Below are 11933 nucleotides of genomic sequence, written 5' to 3'. Positions count from 1 at the left end.
GTCCAATCCCACAAGCCCGACCATTAGCCCTTATGTCCGACAAAGGTCTACAAAGCCCTGCTCAAACTCACAAAACACACGCATTCGCGCTCCAAATGCAAGCAGGGTCACTCAAAGAGAACACGTTTCAGCAGGGTTTCCAGACTAAGAGGAAATCACTGAGAATGAATCCATTGCCTCTCCAGGCCCTGAGCCTCACCTCCAGGCCCCTCCCTCCAGGTTGCTCTCATTATTTCCAGGCCCTAAGCCTCACCTCCAGGCTCCTCCTTACAGGTCGCCCTCATTATCTCCAGGCCCCGCCCCTTCGCACAGACACCACCCCACCCCCTCCCAACTGATGCAATTTCCTGCTGACCCCACTTCCTCTGCCTGAGAAGGAGCCCAGTGAGCGCCCACGAGTTTCTACAGGTGGGTGAGTTTCTGCGTTTCTGTGCTGATCCCGGGCGCGGAATCCCCGCAGGCCTGGCGTCCCCAGCTGTGTCCGGCTTCCCGCGGACTTTACGCTTCCCGCACTCTGTCCGTCAGAGTTTCAGGTCGCCGCGACCCCCTGGGACATTTCCCGTGAAACCCTTTCTGAATTGGGTGCAGGCCTCACTTGGGTCTGCGAGACCGCTGGCCGCTTTTCTTGCTCAGAGCTCCTCCTGCACCCTCACTCCTGGCTCCAGAAAGGCGCGATTGGGGCGGGTTCTTGCCTGGGCCCGTTCCCTCCATGTCAGGTCTCGGGCACGAGAGCAGGGGACCCCGGAGTGGCCCTTTACCGAAAGGAGAGGCCAGCGTTGCAGTCATCAGGCCGCTCCACTGCAGACCGAGGTCTGTGTTAGAGCGTAACTTCTCAGCACCTTGCTTTGAAAAAGGGTACCTTAGCAGTGACGGCCCCAGATCCCTGCACAGCCTAAGTCCACACATGGATTGCAGAGTCCCACATAGAGTAAACCTCATTGAACGCCTTCTGACCAGGAAGCAAAGTTGTAGGTAACATAGCCCTCAGGTAGAGGGTGTTAGCGAGCGAGACCCTCGCCCAGACCACTCACTGAAACAGAGATGGAAACGGTAAAGCTTTATTCAGACATATTCGAATCTGGGCTATCACCACCAACTGAGGCAGGCTCAGTCTGTAAGGCGAGTGCCCTGAACAGTTTCAAAGGGAAGTTATTATACTTCCTTGTGGGGCGTCTTGCCAAGCAAGGGGAGGGGGAAGGCAAGTTCTTGTGTGAAACTGGCAAAGCATTCTGAGAAAAATGAAACAAAACAGTTTTAAGTCTAACAAAGTAAGTTTTACATTTAAGGTCAGTTTGTCCCCAGTGGTCTGCCAAACGATACTGTAGGTAGGCTAGGCTGCTTCTTGGAGCGTAAACATCCTGGGTTGGGCTACACCTGTTTCAGGCTGCAATTTTAAATTTTTCCATTTCAGACCAGGGGTGACCTGCCTGTTATTGTTACAGGGCACAGTGTCACACAGGGCTTTGGAGAGTATTTTTGGAGTGCGGCCATCTCCAGTAGCTTTTCATTTGATCCTTTTCGGAGTGGCCCTGATTAATCCTAACACCTCCATAGAACAGTGTCTTGGGACTAAATTCTAAGTATGTAAATGATTTTTATCCTGTTGGATTTTTTCATGTTAACTGTTTCTTCATTTTGTTTGAATTTACTATGCAAGAACTGTGTCCTATTAATAGCTGCTCATTATAAAAATTGTGTCATAATTATTTCTAGTACAAGGCAACATCCAAATATATATATAACTCATATATAGTAAGATAGGATCTTATTTAAAATAAGCTACCGTTTTCTCTGTGCCCCACTGCATGGTACTGCTTGAATGTTCTAGCCTTTTATCCATGTGTTCTTGATAAGAGGCTTGTTTTGTCCACTGCGCTACAGTGGGTTCTGTGAGTGATGCCATAACACCTTACACTCCTCCTTAGGGTTTCTAGGCTGTAATCCATGTGTTACCAATGGCCGCCTCATGGAACACAACTGCTTTCATTTCATGGAGCTGCCAGTCCTCTAACCACTGGAGCAAGAGGGCTTCTTCACGGACTAATTTAGATGGGCCACGCTGACATGTTTTTCATTATAGACATGGCGATTCTTAATGGGAGTTATGTTTGTTATTCTGATTTAGTCCTATTTCCAACACACTATCCATGTGCATACATAGACATGAATATGTGATCATCGTGTTCAATTTCCCCTTTGGTTAGGTGCTATGAAATTAATTCCATCTCGTGGCTATGTCATGTGAGTTCCATAGTGTTTCTGGAGCATCATATTTGTGGAAGCAGATCTCCTGTGCTTCCACAGTAATGCGGGCTGTTTACCCCATCAAGCCTCAGTGGAACAGTCTAGTGCAAGCTATTTGTGCCACCTAGAAACTTTCATTGTCCCTAACCCGCCAAAATAAACTCACTGCCACAAAGTCAGTTCTCGCTCATAGTGTTCCTTTATAGGTGTGCGAGATCAAAATCTGTACAGGAGCAACCAGCCTCATTTTCCTCTTGCAGATGTGCTGGTGTGGTTGAACTGCCAGCTTTGAGGGTAGCAAATGAAGCCAGAATTCATTTTTCCCCCTAGAAATGAACCAAATCAAGCAGATGCCCTGAAACCCACACCAGCTCCTGTAGACTCCATGTGAGTCAGAGTGCAGGGATGTTGCAGAGGGGTTTCTGTGACTGGTTTCTCAAAGTGCATCACCCAGGCTTTCTTCCCTGGAGACGCTGAGTAGACACAAACTCCCAATCTCTCCATGAACAACTATCCATGTTAACCTTCTGCAATGCTCAGGGACACCAAAAACTAAGCAAGGGACATGTGTGCGAATACACACATTTAGAAAAGCCAGAACCTGTTAAGTTGGTAATCTTCAGAGAAGGAAAACTCAAACTATAAAAAACTATAAAACGAGGTTGAATTTCTAACTATAACATGAGAAACCACACAGTTGAATTTGTAAAATTTGCAGGACCCAGAAAAAAAGTCATTCCGTTAATTTTCGGCTATCAAGTTTTTATGTGAATTTTACAGATATTTGTAACCTAACTGATCTTTTTACCATACCTAGATAATAAAATTAATATCAACTTTAATAGATCTTCAAGAGAGATGGTATATGTAAATAGCTTAATATTCTTCCTGAATTTTCATGGAAGATGAACAGGTATCCTAAAGGTTTTTAAGATGTACAATATTTGAGGAATTAAAAATTTATTACATTCCATTTAGCATAATCCTGTACTGTGTAGCATAATCTATTAGGAACAGATATGCAGTGGTTTCAAAAGGTTCATGGATAAAGTCCATTATCTTTATTCCATTTTTCCATGACCTTTTTGAAAGCCCCTTGTGCATTCATGGCATAAAGGATTGGCTACCAATGAGCTCCTTGTATCTCAATTAGATAATACTTGATAAATACCATTTGCCTACCATTGGATTTCATATGGTGACTGTATGTGGTTTCAGAGTAAAACTATACTCCGTAAGATTTTCATTGGCTAACTTCAGAAGTTGATCAATTTCTTCTAAGGTTGCCTTCATTCTCCAATCTTTTATTTGGTAGCTGAGCACTCAGTTGTTCCCACTACTCAGGGACCTCCTTTAAGGACCTACATCTTAAAGTGTGAGTGCTTGCTGTCAGAGCCCTGTGTTGTGTGTTGTGTCAGGAATTAACATCCCTTACAGATTGGTGGGCCTTTTCTGGGGCTGCTTTTCTTTTTCTGTTGGTCTTTTATGTGTTCCTGTAATGATACTTTATTGTATGTGGGATATATGGACAAAGGAACTTGTTTGTCACACTGGGTTAAATATTGGGGTGCATCACCCAAAATGTGCAGGAGAAGATGAGTCTGCCTGCTGCAGTAAAGATGTGCAGGTGTGGGAGTCCGATAGGGAGTTCTACTCTGTCTCATAGCTCTGCTGTGAGTTGGCCAGATGTGGTGGGAGGGAGTTATGTGTGGACAGCGCCAGGCCTTGTATTTGACCACTTATTAGCTATTTGAGGCTAAATGCAATTAGATTCACCTTTTGTGGACTGTTCTGAAATGTGAAAAAAAAATTTTGGGGGGTGACAGTTTTGGGAACTGATCTATTTGTGAAGAAGAGTTGTGGAATATGCTATTTTAAAAAAATCATTAATTGTGGGCTCATACAACTCATCATAATCCATACATACATCCATTGGTCAGACGTCTCCCTTCACCCACTTTTCTGTTGTGCATCACCCAAGGAGGTTATATATAGATGTATATGTAATTGGTTCCCGCTTTCCGCCCCACCCTCCCTCCACCCTCCCAGTATTACCACTCTCAGCACTGATCCTGAAGGCATCATCTGTCCTGGATTCCCTGTGTTTCTGGTTCCTATCTGTACCTGTGTACATCCTCAGGTCTAACCAGATTTGTATGGTAGAATTCGGATCATGATAGTGGGGGTGGGGAGAGGAAGCATTCAGGAACTAGAGGAAAGTTGAATGTTTCATCGTTACTACACCGCACTGTGACTGACTCATCTCCCTGAAATTGTTCTGTAAGGGGATGTCCAGTTCCCTACAGATGGGTCTTGGATCCCCAATCTGCATTCACCCTCATTCACAATGATTTTATTTTTTTGTTCTGATGATGCCTGATTCCTAATCCCTTCTACAGCCCGTGATCACACAGGTGGGTATGCTTCTTCCAAATTTGGGGCTTTGTTGCTTCTGACCTAGATGGCCACTTGTTTACCTTCAAGCCTTTTAAGACTCCATATGCTGTATCTTTTGATAGCTGGGCACCATTAACTTTCTTCACCACTTTTACTTATGTACCGATTTGTCTTCAGTGATTGTACTGGGAAGATGAGCACATAATGGTATGATTTTTTTTGGAACATGCTACTTTTTATTTATTTCAGTCTTTTTTTATTTCTTCATTGAAGTCTCAATGACACACCTTTCTGACATCCTTTATCCTTATTTAAATTTATTTGGTCAGCCTGGGGTTTGACTATCCTTAAAACATAACAAGTACATTCCTTCCTGATACCCTGTGGTCTGGTATTTTCTCCTCTAGGAACAAACTCTTTTGGGCTATCCAAAGGGCCGGATAGGCAGGTAAGAAGAATGATTTCACAGTGGAAATCAGCTGAGAGAGTGCCTATGTTCAACCCGCCCTCTGTTTTCAGGAAAGATGCTTGCTCTGGGTCCTAACTAGATTAATTAATTAGAGGCATTGAAGAGAATGCCTTTCTTGTTGTTAGTTGCCACCTACTTTTCTGCAATTTATAACAACGCTGTGCACCCATGGTGATGTAGTGCACTATGTGTTGGGTTGGTACCACATGTTCAGCCATTCAAAACGGCTAACTGGTCCACATTAGAAAGATGAGGCTTCCTACTCCCTTAAAGACTCGCAGTTTCAGAAACACACCGGGCCTGTTCTACACTGCTCTATAGGAATGCTTTGAGTCCGAATTGACTCAATGACAGTGATTTTTATTTTTAATGTACAACAGAAAACATGCCCTATGACCTCCATACTCTGAGTTCAACATGGTCAGCTTTTTTCTCTGAGACTGAAATGGTGAGTTTGGGCTCATCAAAATTTGGTCATGAACCTGAAAGTTCTCATTTGCATTTCTTGTAACTATTGCCTCTTTTGTTTTACTTTCTGCTAGTGCTTCTTCATGCTCCATTTATTTTTCCAGTGTGAGATTTCCAAGAATACTTATTGCTAATGAGCTTTTCATTTGAAGGGTGACCTTGGAGCTTCCCTCCCCTGGCCATGAAGACCTGGTACTCTTTCACTCCTTTGCTTGTACGTTTGAGAAAGGAAATCAAACGAGAACTCCCCCTACATTGTTAGAATTTCCTTATCATGCCAAGGTTCACTGGCTAGTTTCTTAAAGTGATCATTTTATTTCTCCCTATGCTAGTTCATGAAATGTAAATATGCATGTGTCACTGCTTAGGCTCCTCCTCTGTTGCATTTCTCATACAAGTTATTACCATTTGACCTTGTGCTTTTGTTTTTGTTAGTTGTTGTGGATTCATTTTCAACTCATAGCCACCTCATGTGTCCAGGGTAGAACTGTTGGTTTTAGAATGGCATGCCCTCTCAGAACAGATTGGTCATGTTTTGCTTTGATTTGCTCAATGCTGTGCCTGCTCTGCCTGGGTGTTATATTTCTTCAATCAGTTGAATAAATGCAAGAGCCAGTTATATGGGCCTGAGGTAAGCAGTATTGTCTGAGACTCATGGCTTTTACAGGAAAATGAGTTCCAGTTATCTGAACTGAATACAATGTTTTCTTCATCTCCTCGTCGTACTACACAGATCTCTAGATCATCTCTGTCATCGATGACTGACAGAATGACAAACTGTCGGTGTATGAACAGAAATGTAGTTGCCAGGCACTTAGTGGTAGGTAGACATGGGAACCTGCATGCCGACTCCATTCAGCAACTTACCATTTGAGCAGTACTGAACATGTAATTGATGGTTTGTGACTTTCTTCAGATATATCCCAATGGAAGCAACATGTACTTAAAAGAGACAAGAGACTAAATGAGCCAATGTGGCCAAATTTTTTGGGGAAATTGCTTCAAAATCGTGGTGGCGGAATAAATGCAGTGTTTTATCATGAACATGTTGTGTGGAAGAGACTCTAGTGGTTCATTGGTTGAATTGATTGGTTGCAGGCCATACCCTCTGTGGCTCCAGCATACAGGGCGCATCAAGAGAAGACAATGAGGCTGCATGACGTACAGACTGGGAAACACTAACGAGCAGTTTCACTCCCTGTTAAATGGTCAAAATGAGTTAGAATGTACTTGACAGCACTACATTTGGTTTGGTTCATCATGAAGGAATGGGAAGGCTTTAAAACATGGCACCTGATGCACTGCTGTGGATGCAATTTTGAAAGGCTTATTGGATCGACATTAGGTTACACTGTTGTAGTGAAGCTCATGTGACTTTATGTTATAGCTAGTTGGCGACGCAGTGACATTTTATCTTGAAAGTGAAACCTTTTCTATGTTGTTTTTAGGTGGCATCGTGTCCATTCCAACCCCTAAACCCTCTATTTAACAGCATGAAACACTGTCCTGTCCTGCATCATCACAAATGTTCCCACGTTTGAGCCCATTGTGACAGCCCCTGTGTTGATCCATTTTGTTGAAGCCCTTTCTCTTCTTTGCCTCTCTCTCCCTTACCAAGCATGATGGCCTTCTCCAGGGACTGGTCTATCCTTAAAAAATGTGGGAACAAAAGTCTGACAAGTCATAGAGGCCAGTCCCACAGCTGAGAGAATGCTAGTGGTCATCATGTTCAGCTAGTCTGCCTTCCATGATCTGCAAATGTGAAAACATCTCAAAGCCTGGTGTGTGAGTACAAGGATCCTAAGACAGTTTACCAGTCAAATGCATTGAAGTTCAGTTACTTATACGAAAATTGGAATCGAACTATATTTTTCAAATCAGCAAAAAGGACATGCTATTATGATATTTCATAGATTGTCCTCTTTTGTCAGCATGTCCTATGAGCTTGGTGTATATTTATGTGCGTGTCCAGTGGTTTTTGAGGGGAGCAATCCATAATAATTACATGACAGTAGCTTTGTGTCTCAGAGTGGGAAAATTTGGAGGATACCTATATTCTTTTTGTTGAGATTCTTTTAAAAAAAAATCTTTATATTAGGGGCTCAAAGAACTCTTATCACAATCCATACATACAATTGTGTAAAGCACATTGTACATTCATTGCCCTCATCAATCTCAAAACATTTGTTGTCCACTTAAGCCCCTGGCATCTTACACTGCCCAGCATCTCCCTTCGCCCCCTTTTCTGTTGTCCTTCCCCCAGAGAGCAGGTCACATGTAGATCCTTGTAATTGGTTCCCCATTTCCACCCCACCACCCTCTGGGTATCTCCACTCTCACCACTGATCCTGAATGGATCATCCGCCCTGGATTCCCTGTGTTTCCAGTGTACAGGTGATATCTATATTTTATTGTTAACTTTCACTCTCGCCAGTTTCCCTATTTTTTTGCTCTGTTTCCCTGTTCCATAGAGTACAGTAGAGTGACTAGAAAGTAGTTGAATAACATAGACACACTACAGGAAATTTCATAATTCCTGAAATAATCATCTCTGTCATCAGCTCTTCACTTGATCTTAGCCAAAAGGCCGAGAAGCGATGCTGTCATCAGCTCTTGATAATGTAGAATTCTCCAAGAGGCTACCATGAATCCGGGGCTTTGGCATGCTACTTTGTTAGTTCATATCAGTAGCTCTCCAATGGCTAAGGAAGGACTACAGGGAGAAGCACAAATTCTGCAGTGTTTCCTAGTTGCTATCTTGCCTTCACCCTGTGCTTCATGTTCTGATAAATATTCTGGTTGGTCCTGTGCAAGGAGGTGAATTTGCCTCCTCCCTCCAATGGAAGAGAGGATATGATGTGGAATTGAGGCTTTTATTTTGGTCATTTGTCTGATTTGTGTGTTCTGACTGTTCTCTATTCTGAAAAAGAGATAGGAATAAGGTTGCAGTTGGTCACAGACAAACTGTACAGAGATAAACTCACTATGCTAGAAGCATGCAGTAGTTGGGATAGCATGTAATTAGTGAGGAAGTGTGTCTAGTGCAGCGATTCTCAACCTTCCTAATGCTGTGGCCCTTTAATGCAGTTCCTCATGTGCGGTCAGCCCCAACCCTAAAATTATTTTCATTACTGTAATTTTGCTACTGTTGTGAATCAGGCAACCCCTGTGAAAGGGTCCTTCGACCCCCAAAGGGGTTGCAACCCACAGGTTGCGAACTGCTGATCTAGTGGGTGAGGTGGATTAGTTAAACCCTGTTGGAAATCTTTAGTAGAACAAGACCCCTGTGTCTAATCCATGTGAAATGAAGTCTCTATTTCCCAGGACTGTCATCTTCATCCTTTCACATAGTAGAATGCATGGCACCTTGCTGAACCCGAGTATATGGGATATTTTAGGACACTGTGGCTGTTGAAGAGGTGGCCGTGGATTTCTCTTAGGAAGAATGGGCATTGCTGGACCTTTCTTAGAGGAAACTAGAGACATGTGGGGATGGAAACTTTTAGAAACCTGATCTCAGTAGGTATGAATATTTTCATTAGAAAAGAAAATTGTGTGCGTGTGTGTGTGTGTGTGATACTCATTGATGCTACTGCAGTATGTGGCCTGAGTAATGGGAATACTTTGTTATATAAACAAGTGTAGGAATTTCCCCCATGAATCTAAAGCTTAGCGTTATAATAACTTCTTATATCAAGTGTGATCTAAGTTTCCTTACGCGTAATAATGCGAGTGTTGACCTTTGGTGCAGAGAGAGTATGTGTTCATTGTGCCTTGTAAGAGCTCTGTGTATTTTACAAGGTTAACATGATGACTTTCATTTATTTAGAATCATTTTATTGGGGGCTTGAATAAATCTTACCACAATCTATCCATACATCCATTGTGTGTCAAACACATTTGTACATATGTTGCCTCATCATTCTCAAAACATTTGCTTTCTACTTGAGCCCTTGGTATCAGCACCTCATTTTTTCCCTCCCTCCCTGCTCCCCCTCCCTCATGAACCCTTGATAATTTGTAAATTATTATTATTTTGTCATATCTTACAACTGTCCGACGTCTCCCTTCACCCATTTTAATGTTGTCCATCCCCCCATGGAGGAGGTTATATGTAGATCCTTGTCATCGGTTTCCCCTTTCTGTACCACCTTCCCTCCACCCTCCTGGTATCACCAATCTCACCACTGGTCCTGAAGGGATCTTCTGTCCTAGATTCCTTATGTTTCCAGTTCCTATCTGTACCAGTGTCCAGCCTCTGGTCTAGCTGAATTTGTAAGGTAGAATTGGAATCATGATAGTGGTGGGGGGTAGCATTTAGGAGCTAGAAGAAAGTTATATTTTTCATTCTTGCTACACTGTACCCTGACTGACTCGTCTTCTCCCTGTGACCCTTCTGTAAAGGGATGTCCAGATTCTTACAGATGGGCTTTGGGTCCCCAATCTGCACTCCCTTTCATTCACAATAATAGGATTTTTGTTCTTTGATGCCTGATACCTGATCCCTTCGACACCTCGTGATCACACAGGTTGCTGTGCTTCTTCCATGTGGGCTTTGTTGCTTCTCAGCTAGATGTCTGCTTGTTTACCTTCAAGCCTTTAAGACCTCAGATGCTATATCTTTTGGTAGCTGGGCACCATCAGCTTTCTTCACCACATTTGCTTATGCACCCATTTGTTTTCAGTGATCGGGTTGGGAAGGTGAGCATCATGGAATGAGAGTTTAATAGAACAAAGTGTTCTTGCATTCAGGAAGCACTTGAGTGGAGACCCAATGTCCATCTGCTTACCTTAATACTAAACCTATACATATATGCACATAGATCTATTTCCCCATCATCACATGTAAATATATTTGCATATGTGCATGCCTGTATTTAGACCTCTATAAATGCCATTTACCTCCTAGCTCCTTCCTCTATTTCCTTTCACTTTCCTCTTGTCCCACTATCATGCTCAGTCTTCATTTGGGTTTCAGTAATTCCTCTCAGTTACATTGCCCTTCATCAATCCCTACCAAGCATCTACACCCTCCTTGCAATTGATTTTGTGTCAGAGGAAAGACCAGCCCCTAACACATCAACAGGGTCCAGTAGGTGCAATTTACAGTAATGATGAGTAAAGATTATAGTAAAGTCATAGCATGAGAGAAAGAAGAGAGATTGAAATAATAGAGTCAGACACATTTCATGGTAGCATGCTTATCTCAGCCTCACTTGGTGGTCCACATGCAGAGAGAGAGATTTATTGCTAACCAAGTTTTTTATATTCTCTGGGGATGGGCAAGCCCCCTAATTACAGGTGAAGACATACATCACAGGAAAGGGCTGTGCTATGGGTAATGCAGTAATGGCAGGGGGTAATCTAGGGGTTCAAATGCTATTGGAAGAGGAGGGAATAAGGATATACATTTGACAAGATGGGCAGACCCGAAATTCATGATAGTGGCCTAACTTTGGCTGTTACTGAGCAGATTTGACCTGTTCTCTGGCTCACTATAGAAACCATTATCAGGGTATAAACTCACCCTGCAGGGACCAAACTGAAGCCTTTAGGGAGAAGTAGCCCATTGTCCTTAACAGCAGGGAGTAGGCCCTATTTGTGGTGGGACCAGACAGTAGTCTGGCAACTGATTGCCTTCAGGGAGGTAACTTGACAATCCTTTACCATTAAATGATAGCAGTATCCTAAGTCTAACATATATTTGTGGAGATGACTTGGGAGAAATGTTTCCCATAATTTTGGATCACTTATTGTTCCCTTGTCCCTGGGTTGGTTAACACCCACTGTTAACACCACTTCCTTCACCCCACCTTTTCCCCCTTCCCCCTCCCCCTCCAACCATGGGTCCCATTGTTTCCTTCTCTAGATCATTTATCCAGCCTATCTTATCTAGATAGACCTGCAGAGATAATATGCACAGGCACACAAAAAGCAAAACAAAGCAACAAAAGAAAACAAAAAAAGAAAAGCCTGTAAAAAGTTCAAGGTCTGTTTATTGACCTTTAGGAGTGTTTTCCTGTGGAGTCTGATGGGCTGCCACACCCTGGCCCCAAAGTCTGTTTTTGGTACTCCCTTGGAACTTCCTCACTCTGCTCCCCTTGTTCTGTTGCACGCCCTTAGTGTTTTGCCTCGCCCTTAGTGTTTTGCCTCGGTGTGGTGGGGTCAGATTGGATGCAATTCTCACACAGTGTCTCCAGTGTTGTCTGCTGTAGGACTATGGATAAGTGAGGGATGTCATGTCTCATAGTGGGCCCAGCCATAGGTCCACTCTTTTCATTGGCTGCTCTGAGTGGGGATATTGTCCTCAAGGCTTGGTTGGCCAGGATGTGTTTCACTCTCTCTTTCTCCCTCT

General features: G+C 43.2%; 1 protein-coding gene across 1 annotated transcript in view; it reads left to right on the top strand.

Moving 5' to 3' along the window:
- The first annotated feature begins 354 nt into the window (after nt 1-354).
- The window catches only part of LOC142427621 (zinc finger protein 613-like), a 29458-nt gene continuing 17879 nt past the window's right edge, over nt 355-11933 (top strand). Inside the window, exon 1 of the mRNA XM_075532806.1 lies at nt 355-408. The gene's annotated coding sequence lies outside the window, so the exon portion shown is untranslated. The remainder of the gene's footprint in view (nt 409-11933) is intronic.

The sequence above is a fragment of the Tenrec ecaudatus genome, chromosome 15 (genome assembly GCF_050624435.1).
Source record: "Tenrec ecaudatus isolate mTenEca1 chromosome 15, mTenEca1.hap1, whole genome shotgun sequence".
Taxonomy (NCBI): Eukaryota; Metazoa; Chordata; class Mammalia; order Afrosoricida; family Tenrecidae; genus Tenrec; species Tenrec ecaudatus.
The sequence above is the reverse complement of the archived record's forward strand: the minus strand, read 5'-3'. Positions and strand labels throughout refer to the sequence as shown.